Genomic DNA, 24,434 nt, shown 5'->3' with positions numbered 1-24,434 from the left:
GTACGTAGAACTCACATGGTTTCCTTGAGTAGGTCTTGGGTAGGACTTGCTTTGCCAGGCTGATGAGACTATTATAGCCCATATGTAAGACTTGAATATTTATATATCACAGTTTATTTATTGAAATGGGTGAAATATTTTTAACTCCCACTCTGCTTTATAGAGGGAACAATTTCCCTTAGAAAGAATATTATTAGCATGGAAATTAAAAGGTATGATGATTTAAAAATAGCAGAGGAGTGAAAAGAGTAAGTTCTAGGGTCAGACTGCCTGGGTCTGTGGCAGACTCTGCTTGTGGTGGCTGTGTGACTTTAGGCAAGATTTTTTTTTTTTCTTGAAAAACAGCTTTATTGAGATATAATTCACATACCAGACAAGTCTCTCACTTTAAGTGTACAATTCAGTGGTATTTATTTATTTATTTTAATTTGTTTTTTATTGGTGTTCAATTTACCAACATACAGAATAACCCCCAGTGCCCGTCACCCATTCACTCCCACCCCCCGCCCTCCTCCCCTTCCACCACCCCTAGTTCGTTTCCCAGAGTTAGCAGTCTTTACGTTCTGTCTCCCTTTCTGATATTTCCCACACATTTCTTCCCCCTTCCCTTATATTCCCTTTCACTATTATTTATATTCCCCAAATGAATGAGAACATATAATGTTTGTCCTTCTCCGACTGGCTTACTTCACTCAGCATAATACCCTCCAGTTCCATCCACGTTGAAGCAAATGGTGGGTATTTGTCATTTCTAATAGCTGAGGAATATTCCATTGTATACATAAACCACATCTTCTTTATCCATTCATCTGTCGATGGACACCGAGGCTCCTTCCACAGTTTGGCTATTGTGGACATTGCTGCTAGAAACATCGGGGTGCAGGTGTCCCAGCGTTTCACTGCATCTGTATCTTTGGGGTAAATCCCCAACAGTTAGGCAAGATTTTTAATAACTCTGTGCCTCAGTCTTCTCATCTTTAAACTCTGTGGCATGTATGTGCAAACTCGTGCAATGCTGCCGATTTAATCCTTAAGCTGAGTGATTAAAAATAAAGGATGTAAAGGACAATAATGAGGCCCAGCAGAAGAATTTATATATGTGCACAAACTCTTGGTACAACCAATCTGACATATTTTTCCTTTCTAGTAAGAAGGTAATACTTTATTCAACTTGGCTCAAGGTAGGCTTTTCAGTTGGTGTCTAAATTTAGCCCTAGAGTTCTTTTTTTCCTGGTGGTTTCAGGAACATTCATACTCCATGAAATATGAGTATTTATATATTGTCTTCTGGGTGACCTTCACTACCCGGGTTTATGTTTTACATTTCACCTATAATTCTTCCTTCAAGGTGATAATGGTCTAGCCCAGAGGTAGGTAAACTCCCACCAAATTGAGCTCACCACCAGTTTTTTATATGGCCTCTGAGCTGAGAATGGTTTTGATTAAATGGGTAGAAAAATCTAAAGAAGAATTATATTTTGTGACATGCGAAAATGATGTGAAATTAAAATTTCAGTATCCATTTAAAAACGTGTTACTGGAACACAGCCATACTCATCCACTTACATATTGTCTATTTTCTTGGCTACCTTTGTGCTACCACAGCAGAGTTGAATAATTAGTATAGAAATCATATGGTCCACAAAGCCTAAAATATTTATTTTTTTTAATTCATTAATTTATTTATGATAGTCACACAGAGAGAGAGAGAGAGAGGCAGAGACATAGGCAGAGGGAGAAGCAGGCTCCATGCACTGGGAGCCCGACGTGGGATTTGATCCCAGGTCTCCCGGATCGCGCCCTGGGCCAAAGGCAGGCGCCAAACCGCTGCGCCACCCAGGGATCCCAAAGCCTAAAATATTTAGTATCTAGCCCTTTAAGAAAATGTTGCTGACACCCGCCCCCCCCCCCCCCCAGCCTAAATCTGTCCCAGAAAGAATGGAGATTGGCACACTAACAGGATTATAGGCAAAGTTCTATTAGGCAGAGGACAAGCTGGTGTTTATCTGATGACTGTAGAATAATCTTCTGCTTCAAGACAAGAGAGAAAAAGAAGAAAGACCAGTTATTTGCCGACTAAGAAACTCCACGTTAGGATTGCTCATCATAAGAACTTTTCCAAATTTTCTGTAGTGATAGATGGATCCTAATTATATTAAATGGGTTATTCCATTATGATATTACACAGAAGATGAGTCAGAAATTCAGGCAGTTGAGACCAAACACAGGCCCACCCCACATCCCAGGCAGTTGGTGACATGTTAAATACCCACCAGGTTCACAGCTCTTCTGGGAAAGTGATGTAAAGCATTCCTCCCCCAGGAGGAACTGCCACATTTGGTACCTCAACATTCATCTCTTCACTTCCTGCTCTGTTGCAGGCATTTCGGTCAGTTCTGAGGATACAGGGATGATCAGGAAAGCACTCCCGGTGCTCTCACGGAACCTAAGATGCAATGCAGGTGACAAACAATAAGCAAATGAATAAAGGAAGAAATGCGGAAAAGTGCTCTAAAAAAGCAAGATATAAAAAACCATGATTCCACTCATATGAAGTACTTAGAGTGGTCAGATTCACAAAGACAGAAAGAGAATGGTGGTTGCTAGGAATTGAGGAGAGGTGGGAAGAGTATGTCATTACTTAGTGGCTACAGAGTATAAATTTCAGCAAATGGAAAGAGTTCTGGAGGTGAATGGTGGTGATGGGTACACAATATGCATGTACTTGATGCCACTGAACTGTAACTTAAAAGTGGCTAACATGGCAAATGTCATGCTATTTGTATTTTACCATGATGTTTTAAATTGGGGAAAAAAAACAATAGAAAGTAAAGAAATGGTTCTAAAAGTTTCCCTAAAGAGAAAAAAAAAAACAAGAAACAAAAAACAAAAGACAAGTCACCCACAAAAAAAAAAAAAAAAGAAAAAAAAGAATATTCAATTTCTAATCAGAAACTGGATACTAGATAATAGGGAAGAAAAGTGTATTCAAAATTCTGTGCTTGGAAAAAAAAATTCTGTGCTGAAATTATCTTCAACTTAGCCTTCTATACTCAGACACATTAATTACCTGTGAAAATGGAAAAAGTCATTTTCAGAAAAACACACACATATGCACAGGTATAGTCATGGTAGCTAAGGGGGCAGATGTTCATGTTAATGTATTTGCAGTTTTAAAAAAATATTTTGAATAGATAATTCACATGGTTCAAAAATCAGAATACATAAAAAGATATATATGGTAAAACTCCCCCTCCAATGCTCACTCCCATATTCCCAAATTGTTCTTACTGCTTATTTCCAGAAGTAACCACTGCTGTTAGACTCTCACGTAACTTTCAGAGTATCACTCTGCATACATAAGCAAATTTGAATATGGATTCTTTCTCTTCCCATCCTTTAAAAGATTTAAGTGGGGTCATTAGGTAAGTAAGGCATGAGTAGTAGGAAGACAGCCTCGTGCAGACCCAGGAGGAAAATGTTCCAGGGAGAGGAAAGAGAGACCAGAGGCTTCAAGGCAGGAACTGGTGTCATGTGTTTAAGGATCAGAAGTAAAGTCAAAGCAAGGAAGAATGTCAAAGTGAGGCTCAAAGTGAAGGTCAAAGGAAAATCAGACTGCATGAAGGAGAGTGTGGCAGGAAAACAAGGCAGAAAGGAAGGGAAAGGCCAGGGACCTCGCCTAGAATAATAGTTGATCGCTGGCCAACCCTAACTCATTGAGGAATTGCCTGCCACGGTCACCATCCCTATCTATCACCAAAGGACCATTATGATAGTTTGACATCAAAAGAAAAAAAAAAAAAAAAGGATTCCATGGGTCCCCACCTGTTCCAGGAAATGGTCAGCTGTGGTATAGCCTCACCCCTTAACACTGAACAATTCACCTCTTTTGAGATGTCCCCAGCTGGCTCACCTGCCCCTAAGGCCAACCAAAGAATGCGGAGTATTCCTAAAGTTCAAATAGAAAGTCTCCCCTACTTCCAAAAAATCCCACCAGAATAGAATGTTTGTCAATTAGAGACTGTTTCCTCTTTTTATACCATAAACTAACTCTACTTTTTGCCACCTTAGAACTCCTGCTAAACAAAAGTGATGACAGCTGGGTTCCCTTGTCCAGTTTAGGAAGAAGCAGACTTTGCTCATTTATCTCTGACACAGTTTGGTCTTCGACATCATGAGACATTTACACCTTTGGCCTAAGTAGGGGATCCTACCTTTCCCCAGCTCCTGAAATGGAGAGGGAAGAGGGGGAGAAATCAGCAGATTCTTATTTATTTATTATTTTATTTTTGTATTCTCTATGCTTCTTAAAGTCTGTTATCCTTCAGTACTAAATCCAAATACTTATTTCATTTTACCCCCAATTTGACTCTTAGAGGAGTTCTTTTTTTTTTTCCCCAACTGATCTTTATTTTGCACAATACATGCCTAGACATAAACTCATGAAACTTTCCAAGTTTTATTAAAAAGGTATTAAAAATCTCTTTGATGTAGTTCCCATAAAGCAATATTATGACTCAGGGTGCATTTTTAGAGAAATTACGATGAATTCTTTTAAAATTCTAATTATAGTTTAAATAACTTAATTGCTATTCAATATCAACACATCATACATCCAATTCAATATACTTCTTGAAAATATTGCAAAGGATTAAAATAAATTATCGTGTATACTGTGTAATTTCACCTTAATTATGTATTTCTGTGATTGGTTTTCAGTTTCACTATTTCTGTTTTCTTTGTAAATCATCTTTCTTCTCCACGGTATTTCTTGCTTGATAAAAGGATGATGTCAAAAGATGAGATTCTAAGTTTTTTAAATGTTTCTATTTTAAAAGTAGACTTAGAAAAATTTAAAGCAGCAGAAAGTGGATAAAATGGGTGAAGTTTGTCTCTGTCCCCTTGAATTCTACACCCATGAAGTAATTAAAATATGAAGTGTGTGTATGTGTGTGTGCACATGCATGTGTGTTAAAAAAAAAAAGTCAAGAATGGGACTCTGTGAAGAGTTTTAGCCAACTACAAAACTAGAGGACACATAGTCCACACAAGACTGCTCTCACTTCTGACACCAACCTTAAGTTTGTGGGTATCCCAAAGCCACCTTCAGATTTGAAAATTTTCTAGGACTTAGAGCTCACTGAAAGCCATTATACTCATAGTTTATTTCAGGGCGAGGATACAAATAAAAATCACCCAATGGAGGAAGCACATAGGGGGGAGTCTGGGGAAGTACCAGATGCAGAGCTCCCATTGCCCTCCCCCTAGAATGTCAGGTCACTTTACTTTCCTGGCATCAAGGTGAGACAATATACATGGAGTTTTGCCAACAAGGGAAATTCACCCAAGCCTCAGTGTTCAAAGTTTTTACTGGAGTTCTATCATGTAGGTATGATGGATAGGCTCCTTGCCCACATAGTTGAGCTCAGCCTCCAGGTGGCCTGACACAGCATGACCCTAGGTAACGTTGCTGGGTTGTCTGGTGTGGCCAGCTCCTGGGCACAGCCAGCCTCCACCACACATCGTATTGTTAGACCATCTGGTGAACGAAGGTTCAGGAAAACAAAGGCACTCCTTTCTGACCTGTCATTCCAAAGGCTTAGTGATTAATCCCCACGAAGCCAAAGTTAAAGGCCAGAATTTGTGGGGGAGGGGGCAAGGTTAAATTCTTTACTACATAGGCCTCTAAGTGAAAAACTATTAGAGTATGAGCACCCAGGCTTATGTTTTCTTTCAGCTGATTTCAGACATTATTCCATTATATATACGGTATTATATATATACAATATATGTAATATTTCATAATATTACATATATATATTTTAGAAGAGGGAACAGTAATTGTCTTTTTTTGCCATCATAGAATAGTAGGGGCAGTGGGAGAAATGGGATACTATTCATTTTATGCTTTTGCTGTTTGTCTTTTTTTTTTTTTTTTTCCTTTCTGTCCCTTGGCTTCCTCCAATCCACTGCAGTTAGTTTCCATTACTAAAATGTCACTCTGAGTTAGGGATCGCCTATACAATGTCCACAGAGGTAGATAAAGGAGTAAATCTCCCATTTGAGGTTGGCTCAACATTGATATACTTTGTTCACGTATTACACATAAAAAAATATACATTTTTTTCCAGAAAGGAAATCTGTTTCCTTCCTTCCCCACTGAACCTCCCCTTTTTTTTCTTGAAAGGGATAGATCTTTCAGCAAATCTTTTCTTTTTCTTCTTTTGTGGCACATGCAGAGAAATAGTTCTCTGCTATAATAAAATTTACAGCTGGGATGAGTAGAAACTTGTCCCTGACTCTTACTCTAAGGTGTAAGTCAACAATAGAACCTGGTGATGGTGGTCCTTAAAACACATCTTCTCATCTAAAGGAGTAGTGTCCACTCAGCTCTAGCTAATGGTTACATGGTAAGTATAAGAAAAAGGTAGAAAATCTGAAATAATTCTGTTCATTCATTCATTCATTCATTTGTGTAAAAGTCACACAGCATAAAATTAACCATTTTCAGGTGAAAAATTCAGTAACATTTAGTATATTCACAATGTTGTGCAATCACCACCTCTATCTAGTTCCAAAAATTTCCATCGTTCCAAAATAAAACCTTGTGCCCATTACACAGCTCTCTATTCCCCCTTCCTTCTAGCAACTGGCAGTCACCCATCAAATAGGTAAATAGGTGGATTTACCTATTCTGGGTAGTTTCTACGAATGGAATTATACAATATGTGATCTTTTGTATCTGGCTTCTGAAATAACTCCATTTTAAATATGTTATCAATGCTAAAAAACAATAAACAACAATATTGGGTTAGATAAACGTGTCAGGGTGGGTATGGCCCGCCCATCACCAGTTAATAGGCTCTATTCTGATGTGAAGAGAGAGAAGAGGCATAGATAGAAGTTTGATTAAAAGAAGGGGCCTATCAAGATGTTTTCTAGGAAGACAAGGAATTGAACTAGGTCATCAAATTCATAAACCCAGTCAAGGACATAGAATCCTGTGGAGAGAGCCTGTTAGAATCATGGTTTTGACAGGAAAACTAAGCCCGATGTTCTAGAAAATCCTAGAAAGTAGAGAATAGAGAAAAGAACTTCAAAGGTGGAAATCAAGTAGTCTGTAGACCTAAAAAAACACGGAGGATTTAAAAAAAGAAAAAGAAAGAAAGATATAGGGTAAAATAGGATGATGTCAGAGATGATGCCAATTGGAACTCAGCTTGAAGCTCAATACTTAATGTTTTCGTCTCAGATTCTTCCCTAAGAAAATCAATAGAATTACTCATTGTGCTTGATTCTTGTTAGAATTGTAGAATTGTAGATATTATTTCTATAATACCTGGCACAACATAAAAATTATTAACTATGAATTATTATAATAATGAGACTGGTATCGACAGTTATTTTTTTGTTTTCAACAGAGTTTAAGTCAATACTCCTAGGATAGACATTTGCTTTCTGGACTGCCTTTCTATTCCCTGCTGGGTGCAGGTAGGACACCATAAAGTGGCATGGCACATCCTCAAGGGGTTTAGTAGACCCTCAATAGAAGGAGAGAGGTGTTCTTACAAACGTCTATGAAGCACTTTACCACTAGTTGAGAGGAATGGTCATGGTTTTTTAAATTAAATCTAAATAATTTTACTCATTGGAAAGGATGACAGATGGACAGTGTGACCCCCTGTAATCCCTTTTCGTTGTGGAAATGGCAGTTAGTGGAGGGATTAAGCCTGTCAGTGTCACACTGCCAACTGGATAGATCTCAAATTGAGAAGGACAACTTCTGTGTCAGACTAAGTAGGTCAAATTTTTGTACCTTTTCCATAAAGTCCTCTGCCAAGCAGAGAGTGAAAATTCAGGGGCACTTGTTGATTTGACAAAGTTTAGATTTCACTTTTTCAAATATCTTTAATAATCATCTAAAAATTTAAGACCAACAGAGAATTATACCAACACCTCCATAATACAAACAATGTTTTTGGTCTACTTAAAATGAATTTTGCATCATAAAGAAAGATTTAAAGATATGACCCCAAGTCTTAGCTGTTATATAATCTTAAATAATCTCCATGTTTTTGAAAAGGAATGTGCTCTGTTTAATGTGAAATGGGGGAAAGGGCCATCTTTTACTCCTTAAAATTCTATTTTCTGATTAGCTCTGTGTACATTAATGATAAAAATCTAACATCGTTTCCAGAAATTAAATGTCTCTCTATTTAAATAATTGACTTGAATTAGTTAAGGGGAAAAAAATCTGATTTTTAGAACACAATATACCAAAGGGAAAAACAATCAAGTCTGAAACTGTTATTTCTCTTATTAAGTCTTTTCCTTAGGGTTTTCAGTGAGCCTTGACTTGCATGGAAGTAGGTGTAATGTTGACAAGAAGGATGTGATTCCTACAGAACAGTTCTGGACTCGGTTCCCTTAAGCAGGGAACTTGAGTTGAGCTAGTTTCTATTAGATCTTGAGTGTCAAGAAATTAATAAGGGTATTGATTCCATAGGTGTAAGAACAAAATTGTGGGGAGTGAGGTCCTAGTTTCTGATTGATTGCTTGATTAGGCAATGATTTAGCAGGGGAGCAGGAGGCAGGAATCATTTAAACCAATATTTCCAGAATTATAGCACTTATTAAACAGATGAATTAAGGTCACCTATATATGATATACTAATATTTTTAATTACCTTTTTATGACAAGTGATACTGACCTTCTACTTATATTGATGACATGTGCTTTCGTTTTAGATTTATCTGACCAAATGAAAAAAGTTTTAATTTAAAAAAACAAAATGGTAAAGTTTTATGAAACGTGCCAAACATTGCAAAGGTTGTGTATGAAGGACCGGTTTGTGAAACATTCATTTCAATTACGAAGGCAGGTAGTTTTTTAAATTGAAGTACATCTAACCCTGTGAGGTCCTAGGCATGTGAATTGACATTCTAAACCTGTCAGAACCACTGGATTTGGCGGGGAGGGGTGTCTGGATTTTAATTTTTATCTTTGTGCATCTAAATTCTTAAGTTCCTATCAAGTAGTCTGACTGATAATAAACAGAAAAAGATATCATCTCTCCAATGTCTAGAATGAAAATGAATAAAGACAATCAAAATTCATCAGTCCAGGTGTGACAACTTTAAATATTAGCTAGAAACAGATATAATGAGTCAGCAAACCATGCGAAATACAGACGTCTTGGTATTTGCTTGACACATTTACACCTTACAAATTGAGAATTACATCTACAGTAATACAAAATCAATTCCCAATTAAAAGCGAGGTTTAATTCTATTTAATTATATTAGTCTTCTTTCGAAAATAAATTCACATGATGGTTTCAGACACAAACAACACAATACCATTTTTTAAATGCAATTAAGCACATTGGCATAAAGGAAAGACATCATGGATATCATGGTATATAGTCTGCAGACCGCGTGGTCCATGCTGGCAGTAGACTGCAAAGTTGTGGATAAGCTTCCTAACAGCCAAAATAAACACAAATGTGTAATTAGTTACAACGGGGGTGGCAAACTATGGCCCTTGGGCCAAATCCCATCTGCCGCCTGGTTTTGTAAATAGTTTCACTGGCACACAGCCATGCTCATTTGTTTCTATATTGTCTATAGCTGTTTGTCCACGATGGGGGAAGGATTGAGTGGCTGCAACAGAGACAGTACGACCCGTAAGAAAAAGTTTGCCAAGTCCTGAGTTACAACATCACAGCAATTAAAAGATTTTCAAAACTCTACTGGCTTGGTGAGTTTTTTATTTTTTTAAAGATTTTATTTATTTATTTATTTATTTATTTATTTATTTATTTATTTATGAGAGACAGAGAGAGAGAGAGAGAGGCAGAGACACAAGCAGAGGGAGAAGCAGGCTCCATGCAGGGAACCTGATGTGGGACTTGATCCCAGGACTCCAGGATCACACCCTGGGCCAAAGGCAGGCAGGCGCTAAACTGCTGAGCCACCCAGGGATCCCCTTGGTGAGTTTTTTAAAAACACAACCATTTTTGTTATTAAAAGGCATTGATATTAACATGTTTATCTTTCTCAAAATGGATGTGATATTTTTGCATAAAATTTGTGTCTATATTTCCATATAACAGATTAGCTGCGTTAAGCTGCGTTGCCAACTTTAGCTAGCTAAAGCTCATCTCTTGTATAAATTAAGTACTACATACTCATACTCCCTAAAATATGAGTCTAAAAAGGAACTGCCAGCAAGGCCCAGATCTAAAATAAATCCATTCCCTAACAGCCATCTTTTTACACAAGGATTTGTAAACACTGTCTCCTACCTTTTACGGTGCATCACATTAATCATTAACTTCAAAGGAAAAGCAATCTCTCGATAAAGAACATTTCCTTCTGCTCAGTCTTTAAGTCCAGATCAGCAGCAACTATCATGTAATGGATTTAGGACAATGCACCACAAGCAAAGGATGAGAATGTCAATAAAGCTTCTTTAAAAACCTTTCCAACTGCTTGGACTTCAGAGAAGGCAGCAAATGAAAGCAAAGGGAGCCAATCCCAGCTGTGACTATGTGAAGAGTGTCCATTCCCAGGTTTGACTCCTAGGAGCCTAAATTTGAGGCTGACTTTACTATCGGGCCATACTTGCTTGATCCAAGAGTGGACCTGGTATGGGTTGGCTATCAGATTCAGTCTCCAGAGAATTGGGAATACCCTGGAATGTTGGTTCTCAGACTCACAAATGGAATCCCCAGGAAAAGGAGGCTTGAGCTGTGCTGCTGAGTGAAAAACCAGAGCTGCCCCGATTCCTGCCTCACTGAAACCTCGTTGTCCAGAATTTCCTTAGCTCCTGTGAATTCTCCATCTTTTCCTAATTTCTATTGCTTGTATCCAAAGGAACTTAATAACTTGTCCAGATGGTACCTTTTCAAACACTTAAGGATAGTTATTGTAGCCCTCTAAATTTTCTTTCTCCCACATGAAGGGTACTTATTTTATTAATTCTTTCCTCAAAATAATTTTACTGGGGAAGAAAAATCCCAGCTATCTAAACAGATACATTTTTAAAAAATATAATCTAATCCTAACCTCTAACCTCAGCCTCTCCAAATTCTTGTGTCAAGAATTGAACGCAATGCTCAGGCATGGTATGATCAGCACAGAGTAAGACAGTACTATCACCTCCCCTATTGTAAGTATTATATTTCTTCTTCTCTTCTAGGATTTTGATGGATTCTTATCTCACATTTACATCTTTCATTTGAATTTATTTCTGTGTATGGTATAAGAAAAGCGGTCCAGTTTAATTCTTCTGCATGTTACTGTCCAGTTTGCCCAACACCATTTGTTGAAGAGACTGTCTTTTTTTTTTTTCCATTGGGTATTCTTGCTTGCTTTGTTGAAGATTAATTGCCCATACAGTTGGTGGGTTTATTTCTAGGTTTTCTATTCTGTTCCATTGATTCATGTGTCTATTTTTGTGCAGGTACCATAGTGTCTGGAAAACAATATGAATGTTCTTCACAAAGTTAAAAATAGAAATACCACACAATCCAACAATTGCACTACTAGGTATTTATCCAGAGGATACAAAAATACTGATTCAAAGGAATACATACACCTTGATGCTTATAGCAGCATTATCAACAATAGCCAAATTATGGAAAAAGCCCAAATGTCCATCAATTAATGAGTAGATAAAGAAGCTATAGTATACATACATCTAGATATATATACATACATACTTACAATGGAATTTTAGCCATAAAAAGAATGAAATCTTGCCATTTGCAATGACATGGATGGAGCTACAGAGTCCTATGCTAAGCTAAATAAGGCAGTCGGAGAAATGCAAATACTACATGATTTCACTTACATGTGGAATTTAAGAAACAAAGCAAATTAACATAGGAGAGAAAAAAAAAAACAATAGACAAACCAAGAAATTCTTAGCTCTTAATTATAGAGAATAAACTGTTGGTTACCAGGGGAGAAATGTGGGGGGGTGGGGGGGAAGGATAAATAGGTGATGGGTATTAAGAAGGGCACTTGTGATGAGCACTAGGTGTTGTATGTGGGTGATGAATCACTCGATTTAACATATGAAGCAAGTGTTGTGCTGTATGTTAACCAATTGGAATTTAAATAAAAACTTGAATAAAAAAAGGTTGATATCTTTATTTTAATCAGTACCCATGGGTGCATTAAATCCACTTTATTGAATCCAGTAATACTGAAATAGTATCTACTCTGCATTTCTAAGCTTTTCCATAAGAATGAAATAAGTCTTTTCCAAATCCTTGTTCAAGTCCACTTACATTGTGCCTACAATTTTCCCCTGATAGAACAGTCAAATTACTCTGTCAAAAAAGTTGTATAACCTTTCCAGAAAACAATTCAGAAGTACATGCCAAGGCTCACAAAAATGCTCTTATTTCAACCATCTCATAAAATTTCCCTTCAGAAATATGTGCCAAGGAAATAATTCAGCTTTTTGTACATAAGTCTTTTTTCTAGATTTCAGATTCTTTTATAATATTTCTATTTTTGTATTCTGTGTTATTTAGAAAGGTAAAACAGCAAGCATAGTAAAAGCAGAATTACAAGTCATGTTGCAGCACATAATGAATTGCTACACAGACTTTTAAATATTGATTTTGAAAATATACATTGACATGGGCAAAATGCTCATAACACAAGTGAAAAGCAAAGATGCAAATGCATAAAGTTTGATCTAATTTCTAATGTATATTTAATATGTATAAATGATGTGTATTATGTACATACACTAAATAACTAGACTTTCCTATGTTTCATTAGTCTGTAGCTCTAATGAATATATATATTCATATACATTTTTTACTGGATTATCCAACCTCCTGCAAAGCTGTCCTCAAGTATTTCCAAAATACTAAAAGTATTTCCAAAATATATATCTATATATTTCTGAATTCAAGTAATTTAAATATATTTCTGAAATAAACAGTTGACCCTTGAGCAACACAGGTTTGACTGCTCAGGTCCACTAAGCATGTGGATTTGTTTTCAATAAATACTGCATAGTATTGTAAATATATTTTCTTTTCCTTATGCTTTTCTTAATAACATTTTCTTTATTATAAGAATACAGTTTATAATACATTTAACATACAAAAGATGTGTTAATTGACTTTATATCATCAGTAAGGCTTCTGGTTAATAGTGGACTATCAGTAGTTAAGTTTTAGGGGAGTCAAAAGTTATATATGGATTTTCAACTATGCAAAGAGTCAGTACTTTTAACCCCTACATTGTCCAAGGGTCATCTGTATATTCAAGTACTTATACATATTCAGGAAATTCAAGTATTTCTGAAATATATATATATATATATATATATATATATATATATGGTATTATCTAGCCCCCTGCAAAACTTTCCACAAGTATTTCTGAAAGTTGTATGGAAGTACACAGGAATATGCTACTTTTACTACCATGCTACTACATCCACTATGTTTTCTCTAGGGCTGCCCTACTAAGCATTTCAGTCTTCTGCCAGAAACTGCCACCACTACCTTTCATCAGACACTATTCTCAAGTGACTACGTAATGCTCAAAATAGAAAAAGAAAGCTTGCAAGCTTCCAACAGCTCCAATGGATAATAAGTTCTAATTCCCTAAAGTAGTCTAGTTGCCTGTTTTCAGATATTATTTTCATGATGGTTTGTTGATTGTCTGGAACCTATAGTTCAAGCTACTGAAAGCCCTAGCAAATCACTAACTCTCAAAAATGTTTTGAACTCTCAGACATTTGTTATAGGGCATGGCAGCAAGATTATGAGCTCTATTTTCTTAGGATTTGTGCTTACCACCTATTTGGACACTGACCATCTTACATATTTTATGGCATCATTCAAGGAGCAACACTGAGGTTATATCACCAAGATGTTTATTCACATGCTGGCAAGATACTGCTAATATAATTATATTATCTATTTAAACTTATTCTTCCCATTAATTCACAACACTAATATTTTCTCCATGAACTACTGGGAGGTAGCAGGAGTCATTAAGATTTCTTAGAGCATCTTTTAAATTTTGGTAGAGCCCCATAGGCATGATGAATAACATCTTGACTATTTCTGTCTTAGCCAGTAGGATATGAAATATTATTCTGCTGTTGTATAGGTTGTGCACTGCTTGACAAAAGATAGCGTGATATCTAAGAGAGTGCCATTTATATCCTAGTCACTAGATTTGTGTAACATGTTTCATTATAAATAATAATTACAAGTTGAAATTATTATACCTTGTTTTAGGAAGTAGAATGCCTCATGTAAGGGAGTGACTTTGTCTAATTTACAAAAAGACATCGTGTGAACTTCTAGCAGCCCTAGGACTAACCACGGTCACTTATAAATTCAACTTTGAAATGCCCTAGCAAATACTTCGATAACTAAGAGAGGGTGTGTTGATATAGAATGATGTCACTAACTGAGAAAGAGAGGGAAAGGAAGAAAAGGATAAGTTATACTTCACAATTGGAAATATAAGACTGGAACTCAGAAAAAAAAATAGGGGTTGAAATTCTAGAGGGGTGAATTTGTGAGAGTAAATGAGACCAATAAAATAGATGATGTACATGTGAACAAAAATACAAAAATATACTTGGAAATAAGGAAATCAATAACCTAGCCCCGAAGAGGCAGAAGGAGGGGAAATGTAGTCAGAAACACAAATAGAAGATGGTCAAAGTATTAGGAGGACAGAAGAAATAAGATCATGAAAACACCAACAAAAAAAAAACTCTTACAAGGAATAGACAATCCATACTGTCAAGAGGAAAGACAGGTCAAGGAGAATGAGGATTGAAAAGAGTAAACTCTATGGAGGAATTGGTGTGGGAATTAAATTGCAATGAGTTGCAGAGGGAATGGAAAGTGAATATCTAATAATAATAAATATAGATTGGATTCTTAAGAAATCTGGTTTTGAATCAAGAGAGACTATTGTTGCAAATGCAAGTTTTCACCGGGAAAAAAATGCTACAGTAGAAGTCAGCCTCCAGCACTTATTTAGTCCATTAATGAAATGCTGAAAGTGCAGATTTAGAATTAATGCTAGAGGAGAGAGATGCTGTTGCAACTCTTGTAATAAAACAAAACAAAAAATAATATATGTTAATAACCAATTACTTTTTATGTGTCTTGAACGCTGGTCACTTGGGAAGAGAGGTTTTATTTAAGGATTTTGAGTTGGCAGATAGTTTATATAAAAACTCTGATATGAACTTCCAGCAACTTCTAAGGCCTTAAGTTTATTTTTTCATTGTGTTTAATTTCACTTCTCAACAAATGACTGTGCTTTACTTTGATTTATCTCCGTCACTGGCATTAGTCCATAGTTTCCAGCTTTATTTGGAGTTGTTTAGGTATTTATGGGTATGAAAGAGGAAGAGAAAAAAAGATGTGGTAGTGAAAATGTATATAAAGAACACAGCTCAAGGTCGGTGTAGAGAAAAGTTTCTGTGATTCAAAGACATTTATTTTTTTTAAGTACGTGTATAGCCAAGGTGATCACGTCTTGAAACAGTCTATGTTCTAATTTTTACTTAAAAGTAAAATGGCAGAAAAAGTAAATGGTGAAAGAGTAAGTTGCAAAGAGTCAACAGTGAAGGAAGAGTGAGAAGAAAAAGGTCAGCATTCTGTGATTCAAAGACATTTATTTTCTTTAAGTACCTGTATAGCCAAGGTGATCACATCTTGAAACAGTCTATGTTCTAATTTTTACTTAAAAGTAAAATGGCAGAAAAAGTAAATGGTGAAAGAGTAAGTTGCAAAGGGTCAACAGTGAAGGAAGAGTGAGAAGAAAAAGGTCAGCATTCAACTGACCAAGAAGTTAAATTCATTTTTCAGAATAGATGAGTCTCGTAAGCTCTTATCTTGCTGCTGCAATAAAATACTTCAACTTCCCAGTGGGTAAAATGAAAGGTGATGAAGGCTAGTCACCCACATTGTCATGGAGAGAAAAGTCAACTGTCAAGGGGAACTTCTTCTTGGATCTTAATGGTTTCCCAGCCACAGGAAAACCAGACTTATTTAAAGACAAAATTGAGTGTGGTAGTATTTGGAAGACCATAAATATGAGGCATTACAAAGAAAAAGAAAAAAAGAAAAGCTGACCAAAGCAAATTGCTTAATGTCTACAAATACTGTACTGTAGTAAAGGTCTCAACCTCAAAGAATTTAATGGGCCTGAAAATGTTAACACTAATGATTGCTGCAAAATATAATAGGAAATATTAAGGTAACAATTAAAAAGAATCTTCCTTATTACCCCTACCTCTCTCCTCCCATGATCCCCCCCAAACCCTCTAGGCTCAGATTCCTTCACAGAGGCATTCTACCTAATATTTAAGGAATAGATAAAACTAGTTCTGTACAAACTCTCAGAATATAAGGTAGGAGGAAATACTTCTCAATTCATTTTATAAGGCCAGAATTATCCTAATCTTAAAACCAAACACACAGATGATAAGAATAGAAAATTACACACCAATATCCTTCATGAAAATATGTAAAAATCTTTAACAAAATATTAGCAAATAAAAATCATCAATATATAAAAAGATAATATAGTTTGACAGCTGGCATCTATCCCAGGAATGTACAATATTAACAAACCTAAAAAGATCAGGTGATCATCCTAATAGGTACAGAAAAAGCATTTTTAAAAATGTAAACCTAGGGGATCCCTGGGTGGCTCAGTGTGTTTAGCGTCGCCTTCAGCCCAGGGCGTTGATCCTGGAGATCCGGGATCGGGTCCCACATGGGCTCCCTGCATGGAGCCTGCTTCTTCCTCTCCCTCTGCCTGTGTGTGTGTTTGTCTCTCTCTCTTTCTCTCTTTCTCTCTGTCTCTCATGAATAAATAAATAAAATCTTTTTAAAAAAATTAATAAAAGGTAAACTATTTCTGATTTAGAATCCTCACCAGGGACACCTGGATGGCTCAGCGGTTGAGCGTCTACCTTTGGCTCAGGGCATGATCCTGGTGTCCGGGATTGAGTCCCAAATGGGCTCCCTGCATGGAGCCTGCTTCTCCCTCTGCCTGTGTCTCTGCCTCTCTGTGTGTGTCTGTGTCTCTCATGAATAAATAAATAAAATCTTAAAAAAAAGAATCCTCACCAAAGTAAAAAGCAAAAGGAAATTTCTTTATTTAACATAATATTCAATGGTGGAAAATTGAATACTTCACCCCTAAAATTCCAACAAGGCAAGCATATGAACTTCCACTCTTTTTTTTTCTTTATTTTATTTTTTTTTAATTTTTATTTATTTATGATAGTCACACAGAGAGAGAGGCAGAGACATAGGCAGAGGGAGAAGCAGGCTCCATGCACCAGGAGCCCAATGTGGGATTCGATCCCGGGTCTCCAGGATCACGCCCTGGGCCAAAGGCAGGCGCTAAACCGCTGCGCTACCCAGGGATCCCTCCACTCTTTTTTTTAAAGATTTTTAAAATTTATTCATTCATGAGAGACAGAGAGAGGCAGAGACAAATTGTCTCTGTCTCTAAAAAAATCTTAAATCCTCTGCAAAAGAGGTGTTAGAACTAATGAATTTAGCAAGGTTGCAGGACACAAGGTTAATAAAGAAATAAATTATAATCTATACACTAGAAACCACTGGAAATTAAAATTTAATTTTAATAACATATGCAATAGCATCGAAAACCATAAAAACTTAGGAGTAAATTTAATAATAATGTGCAAGACATGTCACATGAAAATTACAAACCATTGCTAATAGAAATAAAAGAATTTCTAAGTAAATGGGGAGATATACTATATTCATGCATCAGAAAGTTCAATTTTGTTAAGGTGTCAATTCCTCCTATATTGATCTGTGGATTTAATCTCAAAATCCTAGCAGGCTTTTGTTGTTGAAATCGGCAAGGTGATTTTATAACTAATATGGAAATACAATGAAGAATAAAGTTGGAAGACTTTTGCTGGCGTAAAGGTAAAAATATAGATCAATAGAACAGATAGAGTCCATTGGTGAATTGATTTTTGACAAATATCTGGAGGCAACTCAATAAATAAGGAAAAATCTCCAACAAATGGTGCTGGAACAACTGGATAGCCATATGCAAAAAAATGAACCTTGATCGCTACCTCACAGCATATACAAAAATGATTGTGAAATATATCATGAACTAAAATATAAGAGCTAAAACTATCAAATTTCTAAAAGAAAACATAAGAGAAAATCCATGTAGCATTGGTTTAGGCAAAGATTTCCTACTTAAGATTCAAAAAGCACAAACCATAAAAGACAAAAAATCTATAATTTGAACTTCATCAAAAGTTTTTAAAATGTTTGCTTTTTATTTATTTTTTAAATATTTTAAAAATATTTTATTTACTTACTCATGAGAAACACAGAGAGGTATCCCAAATGTTTGCTTTTTAAAAGACACTGGTGAGGGGATGCCTGAGTGGCTCAGTGGTTGAGCGTCTGCCTTTGGCTCCAGGCCTGATCCCAGAGCTCTGGGATCGAGTCTTGCATCGGGCTCCCTGCTAGGAGCCTGCTTCTCCTGTGCCTATGTCTCTGCCTCTCTCTCTGTGTTTCTCATGAACAGATAAATGAAATCTTTAAAAAGAAGAAGAAGAAGAAGAAGACGACAACGACAACACTGGTGGGTGGCTGTGTGGCTCAGTCAGATAGGCATCTGACCCTTGGTTTTAGCTCAGGTCATGATCTCAGGATCATGAGATGGAGCCCTGCTTCAGGCCAGTGCAGAGTCTGTTTAAGATTCTCTCTTTCTCCCTCTGCCCCTCCCCCACTCTCTCTTAAATAAATAAATAAATAAATAAATAAAATATTTAAAAAATAAAAATAAAAAGACACTTGTACACTTCTTGTCCAGACAAGATGACATAGACTCATTTCTCACTGCTCCTCAACCATATACACTACAACTATAAACACTGAAATAATACAAGAGGCAACCAAAGGAGAAACCTGGAAGATAGTAAGGGAAACTAGTTTGAGATCATAGTACTGGAGAATGACACAGGGAAAGGACATCTCACCTCTCTTCCTACCCAACAAAGAAGGTAATCAAGATCTGGTGTTTCCCAACTCCTAACCTAGCAATGGGAGGCAGCCCAGATAAGCCTATTCCAAACCTGGATTGAAATGAAGTCTGGATGAGCCTGGCACCATTGGAGAGGAGGTTAGATCTCAGAGCCCTATTCACAATAATTGGCCAAGGAAGCACTTTTCCTCCCCTCCAGGCCTGAGACTTCCCTCCTACAACTTGGTAAGACAGAGTAGCAGGGAGCTTCAGCAAGAAGGATCTGCCACAACAAACTGTCCAAGCCTGGAAGCCTCTTTGCCTTGCAGCCCTGAGATGCTTGCTCTCTTCCCACCAGGAGACACCAGCCTGCCCAGCCTGGGGAAGCACTTTTACTCCCTCAGCACCAGCAGAGACCAGTGGGAGCCCCAGATAAACAGAAAGAACAAAAAAACACCACAGAGTGCCTGAAACTTGAATTGTCATTGGAACCACAGCCCACAAAAGTAGCCTGTGACCTGGATTCTAAACTAAAGCCTGCTGAAAGAAAAATCTCAAAGGAAATTTTAAAAATGCGGAGAGTTGAATGAAAATACAACATATCGAAAATGTAGAATGAGGCTAAAGCAACGCTGAGAGGAAAATTTATTACATTCAATGTTTACCTTAAAAATAGGAAAAGGTCTCAAGTTAATCATCTGATTTCTTACCTAAACAAACTAGAAAAATGAAAGTAAAATAAAGGCAAAAAGATGGAAATATTAAAGCATGACTAGAAATCAATAGAATTGGTAAAAGGAAATGGGTAGAGAAAACTCAACGAAATAAAGCCTAGTTCTTTTAAAAAATTCGATGACATTGATAAACTTCTAGCAAGTCTGACAAGAATCAAAGGAGAGAATACAAATCACAGTCTCCATCTAAAGAATGAAACAAGCATATCCATGACAGGTCTTAAAGCTATTACAAAGCATAATAAGGGAATACTGCAAGCAACTCCTCTATTCAAATATTCATATATTCATTAAAAGAAATGGACCAATTTTTCAAAACTCACAAACTACCAAAACTTAACCTAGATGAAATAGCTTAATTTATTTTTTAATTATTAAGTTAATGTATTAGTAATTAAAAGACTCTCAAGAAAAAAAAAAAATTCTCCAGGCTCAGATACTTTACTAGAGAATCCTACTAAACATTTAAAGAATTTTTTTTCATTTAAAGAATTAACACCAATTTTACACAGTTTCTTCCTGAACAGAGAACAGGAAACATTTCCCAGCCTATTTTATGGGGTCGATATTACCCTGATACCAAAACCAGACAAAGAGAGTACAAAAAAAGAAAACTACTATGAACTTCAATGAAAAAGAAATCCTCACCAAAAAATCAGCAAACCCAAATACACCAATGTATGAAAAAGAATCATACACCATGACTAAATGAAGTTTATTTCAGATATTCAAGCCTGGTTCAGTATTCAAATTTCAATAGATGAAATTCATACCAATAGTAAGTATCCTATTTACTATCCTTCCTTAATCATCAAATTATAGATAAAGGAGAATTGTCTCAACCTGATTAAAAGCATCTACAAAAAATCTACAGCTAGGGGTACCTTGGTGGCTCAGTCAGTTGAGCTTCGTTCTCTTGATTTCAGCTCAGGTCATGATCTCACCATCATGAGATCAAGTCCCATGTCGGGCTCCGCACTGGGTGGGAAGTCGGCTTGAGATTCTCTCTCCCTCTCTGAAAATTGCAAAATGCTGATGACAGAAGTCAAAGACCTAAATAAATAATATCCTGTGTTCATGAATTGGAAGTCTCAATATAGGTATAGTTTCAGTTCTCCTCAAATTGATCTATAGATCTCATGCGATTCCTATTAAGATACTAGCACATTTTTCTGTAGACGTAGACAAGCTTATTCTAAAACTTATAAGGAAAGGCACCCAGGTGCCCTGGAAGGATAACCTTTTCAACAATTAAGCATCCATAGGCAAAAGAAAAAAAAAATCTCAAACTGAGCCACATAACTATACAAAAATTAACTCAAAATGGATCATTGATTTAAATGTAAAACATAAAACTATAAAACTTCTAGAAAATAGGGATGCCTTGGGTGGCTCAGTCGGTTAAGTGTCTGCCTCTGGCTCAAGTCATGATCCCAAAGTTGTGGGATCGAGTCCCACATTGGGCTCCCTGCTCCCGAGGGAGCCTGCTTCTCCCTCTGCCTGCCATTCCCCCTGCTTGTGCTCTCTCTCTGACAAATAAATAAATAAAATCTTAAAAAAAAAATCTTTTAGAAAATAAAGAGAAAATCTTTGGGCTCTAGCATGAGGCAAAGAGTTCTTAGGCTTGACATCAAGAACATAATCCATAAAAGGAAAAATCCATAAATTAAACCTCAACAAAACTAAAAACTTTTGCTTTCCGAAAGACTGTGTGAAGAGAAAGAAAAGACGAGCTACACCACAGGAAAAACATTTTGCCCATCGCTTATCTCACAAGTGCCTGGTATCTAGAGTACATAAAAAAACTACAAAACTTAGCAATAAATCAATAATCCAACTAGAAAATGAGCAAATGGCATGAACAGACATTTTATTGAAGAGAATGTACAGATGACAATTAACACCCGAAAAGGTGTTCAACATCACTAAGTCCCGGGAAAGTACCAATTAAAACTCTGATATCACTATGCACCCAGCAGGATGACAGAAATAAAACACAGTGACAAAACCCCAGGCTGGTGAGAACGTGGAGAGCGCATCACCCATGCACTGCTGGCAAGTGGTGCACCCATCCTGGAAGGCAGCTTGACAGTTTCCTATAGGGAGAAACATGCAATCACCGCATGACTCAGCAATTATGCTGTTGGCGTTTATCCCAAAGAAATGAAAACTGGATCAACACAAAAATCTGCACACGAATGTTCATATCAGCTTTACTCCTTTTCTTTTTTTAAGATCTCATTTATTCATGAGAGACACAGAGAGAGAGGCAGAGACACAGGCAGGGGGAAAAGGAGGTTCCCTGCAGAGAGCCTGATGCAAGACTTGATCCTGGGACCCCAGGGTCACGCCCTGAGCTGAAGGCAGACCTCAACCCCTGAGCCACCCAGGTGGCCCCATATCAGCTTTACTCCTAATCACCACAAACTGAAAACAACTCAGGTGTCCTTCAATGAGTGACTGGTTCAAGTAACTACAGTACCAGCATATTGTGTAAAAAAACCTCAGCATTTAAAAGAAGCAAAACTAGTGATACATAACAATCTTTAGAGAATTATGATGAGTGAAAAAAAAATCTCAAAAGTTTCCCTACTGTATCAGAAGGGGAGACAGAGCATGGAAGACTCCTAACTCTGGGAAACGAACTAGGGGTGGGGGAAAGGGAGGAGGGCGGGGGGTGGGGGTGACTGGGTGGTGGGCACTGAGGGGGGCACTTGGCGGGATGAGCACTGGGTGTTATTCTGTATGTTGACAAACTGAACACCAATAAAAAATAAATTTATTTTAAAAAAAAGTTTCCCTACTGTATGGATCTATTTATGTAACGTTTGAAATGACAAACTTTAATGATTGTCTAGGGCCAGGCGGGGTGGGTAAGGGCGGGGGTGTCCGTGGATATGGTTTTAAAAGAGCCACACCTGGAGTCTCTGGTGACCGCAGTGCTCTGACTGGTGGTGGATACCCGAAGCTAGACACATGTAGAGCTGAACATTACAGAGTCAAGCCACACACACACACACACACACACACACACACACACACGGAAATATGTACAAAAAATAAAAATAAAAGAAAGGAGAAAAGGGTGAGAGACAGATTTCAAGTTCTAGTTTGGAATAAGGTTTGGAGTAGGGCCATCTCTGCAGGTTAAACGAGAAAGAGAGAGAAAATGCTGGGGAAGGAAAACAGAAAAGCAAGTCACGGAGAGTGAGAGGATATTTATGAAGCCCGTATGTGATAAGAGACGTATCTAAAATATATCTCAAAGTATGATTTAATAATGGGCGACAATAAACTCCATAATATACATTTTAAAGCTTTCTGCTTAAAACTGCCTGAATTTCGGACCAAAACATCAGAAAACGGCTATGAGAGATGCTAGAGACTGAAATAGTCTTCTGATTGCAATGCACTTACACAAATTCTCTAGCATAACAGATAAGATCTGTTACCACCTGGCCTCAGTTTACCCCGTTGGTCCTACCTGCCTTTGCTGTCCAACACGCGGACCGTGATTTAGCCTCACAGGGATATTTGAACGTAAGCAGCCCTTCCGTGCTTCTAGAACATGGGGCAGAAGAAGCCCAAGGGACATCTGGAGACTCTGAGGTCAAAGGGACCGGTGACTCAGTTCCTAGGTAAAACCCAGGGAAGCATCAAGACGCCGGCACGGAAGCGAAGGTTCCATGTGCCTAATCGCACAGCGCAGTCGAGAGGCTTCTAGAAGCAGCAGAAGGTCTGGGAAGGCAATGGACTGGCTGAGACAGAGGCAGACGTGGAGAAACCCTGAGAGGGGAACAAGAGCAGATTCAGCGATGACCTGTGGGCCGAGGCCAAAGGGCAGACAGAAACCAGGGCAGGTCAGCACAGAGCCCTGCCGGGACACCTGTCACCAGCTAACGCCCAGCCTTCAGGCCTAACCAGGCACGAGTGTAGGGGCGCTCAAGGGGCTGAGATGACTCTTCATCACCGAACAAAGTGGAGGGTTTGTGGGGTTTTTAAAGATTTTATTTATTTACTCCTGAGAGACACACAGAGAGAGGCGGAGAAGCAGGCTCCACCCAGGGAGCCCACGGGGGACTCGATCCCAGGACCCGGGGATCACCACCTGAGCCCCAGGCAGATGCTCAACCACTGAGCCCCCCAGGCGTCCCCAGAATGGAGGCTTAATCTAGACATTAATCATGTCACAGGAAAGCAAGCTTAGAATTCTTGGTTATTAGCTGTGTAGACTCAACTACAAATAATTCCTATAACTTAGAGCTTCCTAACGTTCTCAGTGCACAGCAAGTCCTCGATGGGTGTTTATTGTGAGAATGAATAAAAGGCATAATAATGATTTTAAGCCATCCCCCAGTTCTGAAATCCAGGCATTTATTTTGTTTTTTTTTGTTTTTTTTTCCAAAAACCTCCAGGTCCCCACCAGGTGGCGTCCAGCATCTGGAATTCTTCACTTCCCGGGTTGCTCCCGGATTTTTCTCCCCTGTGATCCGTGCTTCCTTGTTCACAGTTGGCAGAGATGTTTCCGACTATTTCACTAGAGACTTAAACTTGCTCTTCTCATGCAAAACTGCTGGGCTTTCCCCTCCAATCTTTCCCAGCTTGCTTCTGCAACTGCAGAGGGAGGGAAAAAAAAAAAAAAAAGAAAAAAGAAAA

General features: G+C 37.6%; 1 long non-coding RNA gene across 5 annotated transcripts in view; it reads right to left on the bottom strand.

Moving 5' to 3' along the window:
- Positions 1-532: 532 nt before the first annotated feature.
- LOC112645925 (uncharacterized) overlaps positions 533-24,434 on the bottom strand; it is a 40,238-nt gene continuing 16,336 nt past the window's right edge. For 4 of the 5 annotated variants that reach the window (XR_003127339.3, XR_003127337.3, XR_003127336.3 and 1 more), the window contains one exon: positions 24,132-24,392. This is a non-coding gene — a long non-coding RNA (uncharacterized LOC112645925). Of the gene's footprint in view, positions 1,036-2,273; positions 2,447-24,131; positions 24,393-24,434 lie in introns of those variants that run through there. The other variant, XR_003127338.3, reaches the window with a different exon arrangement.

This window comes from Canis lupus, chromosome 34 (genome assembly GCF_003254725.2).
Source record: "Canis lupus dingo isolate Sandy chromosome 34, ASM325472v2, whole genome shotgun sequence".
Classification (NCBI taxonomy): Eukaryota; Metazoa; Chordata; class Mammalia; order Carnivora; family Canidae; genus Canis; species Canis lupus.
Note: the sequence above shows the minus strand (reverse complement) of the source record. Positions and strands in the feature narration are given on the sequence as shown.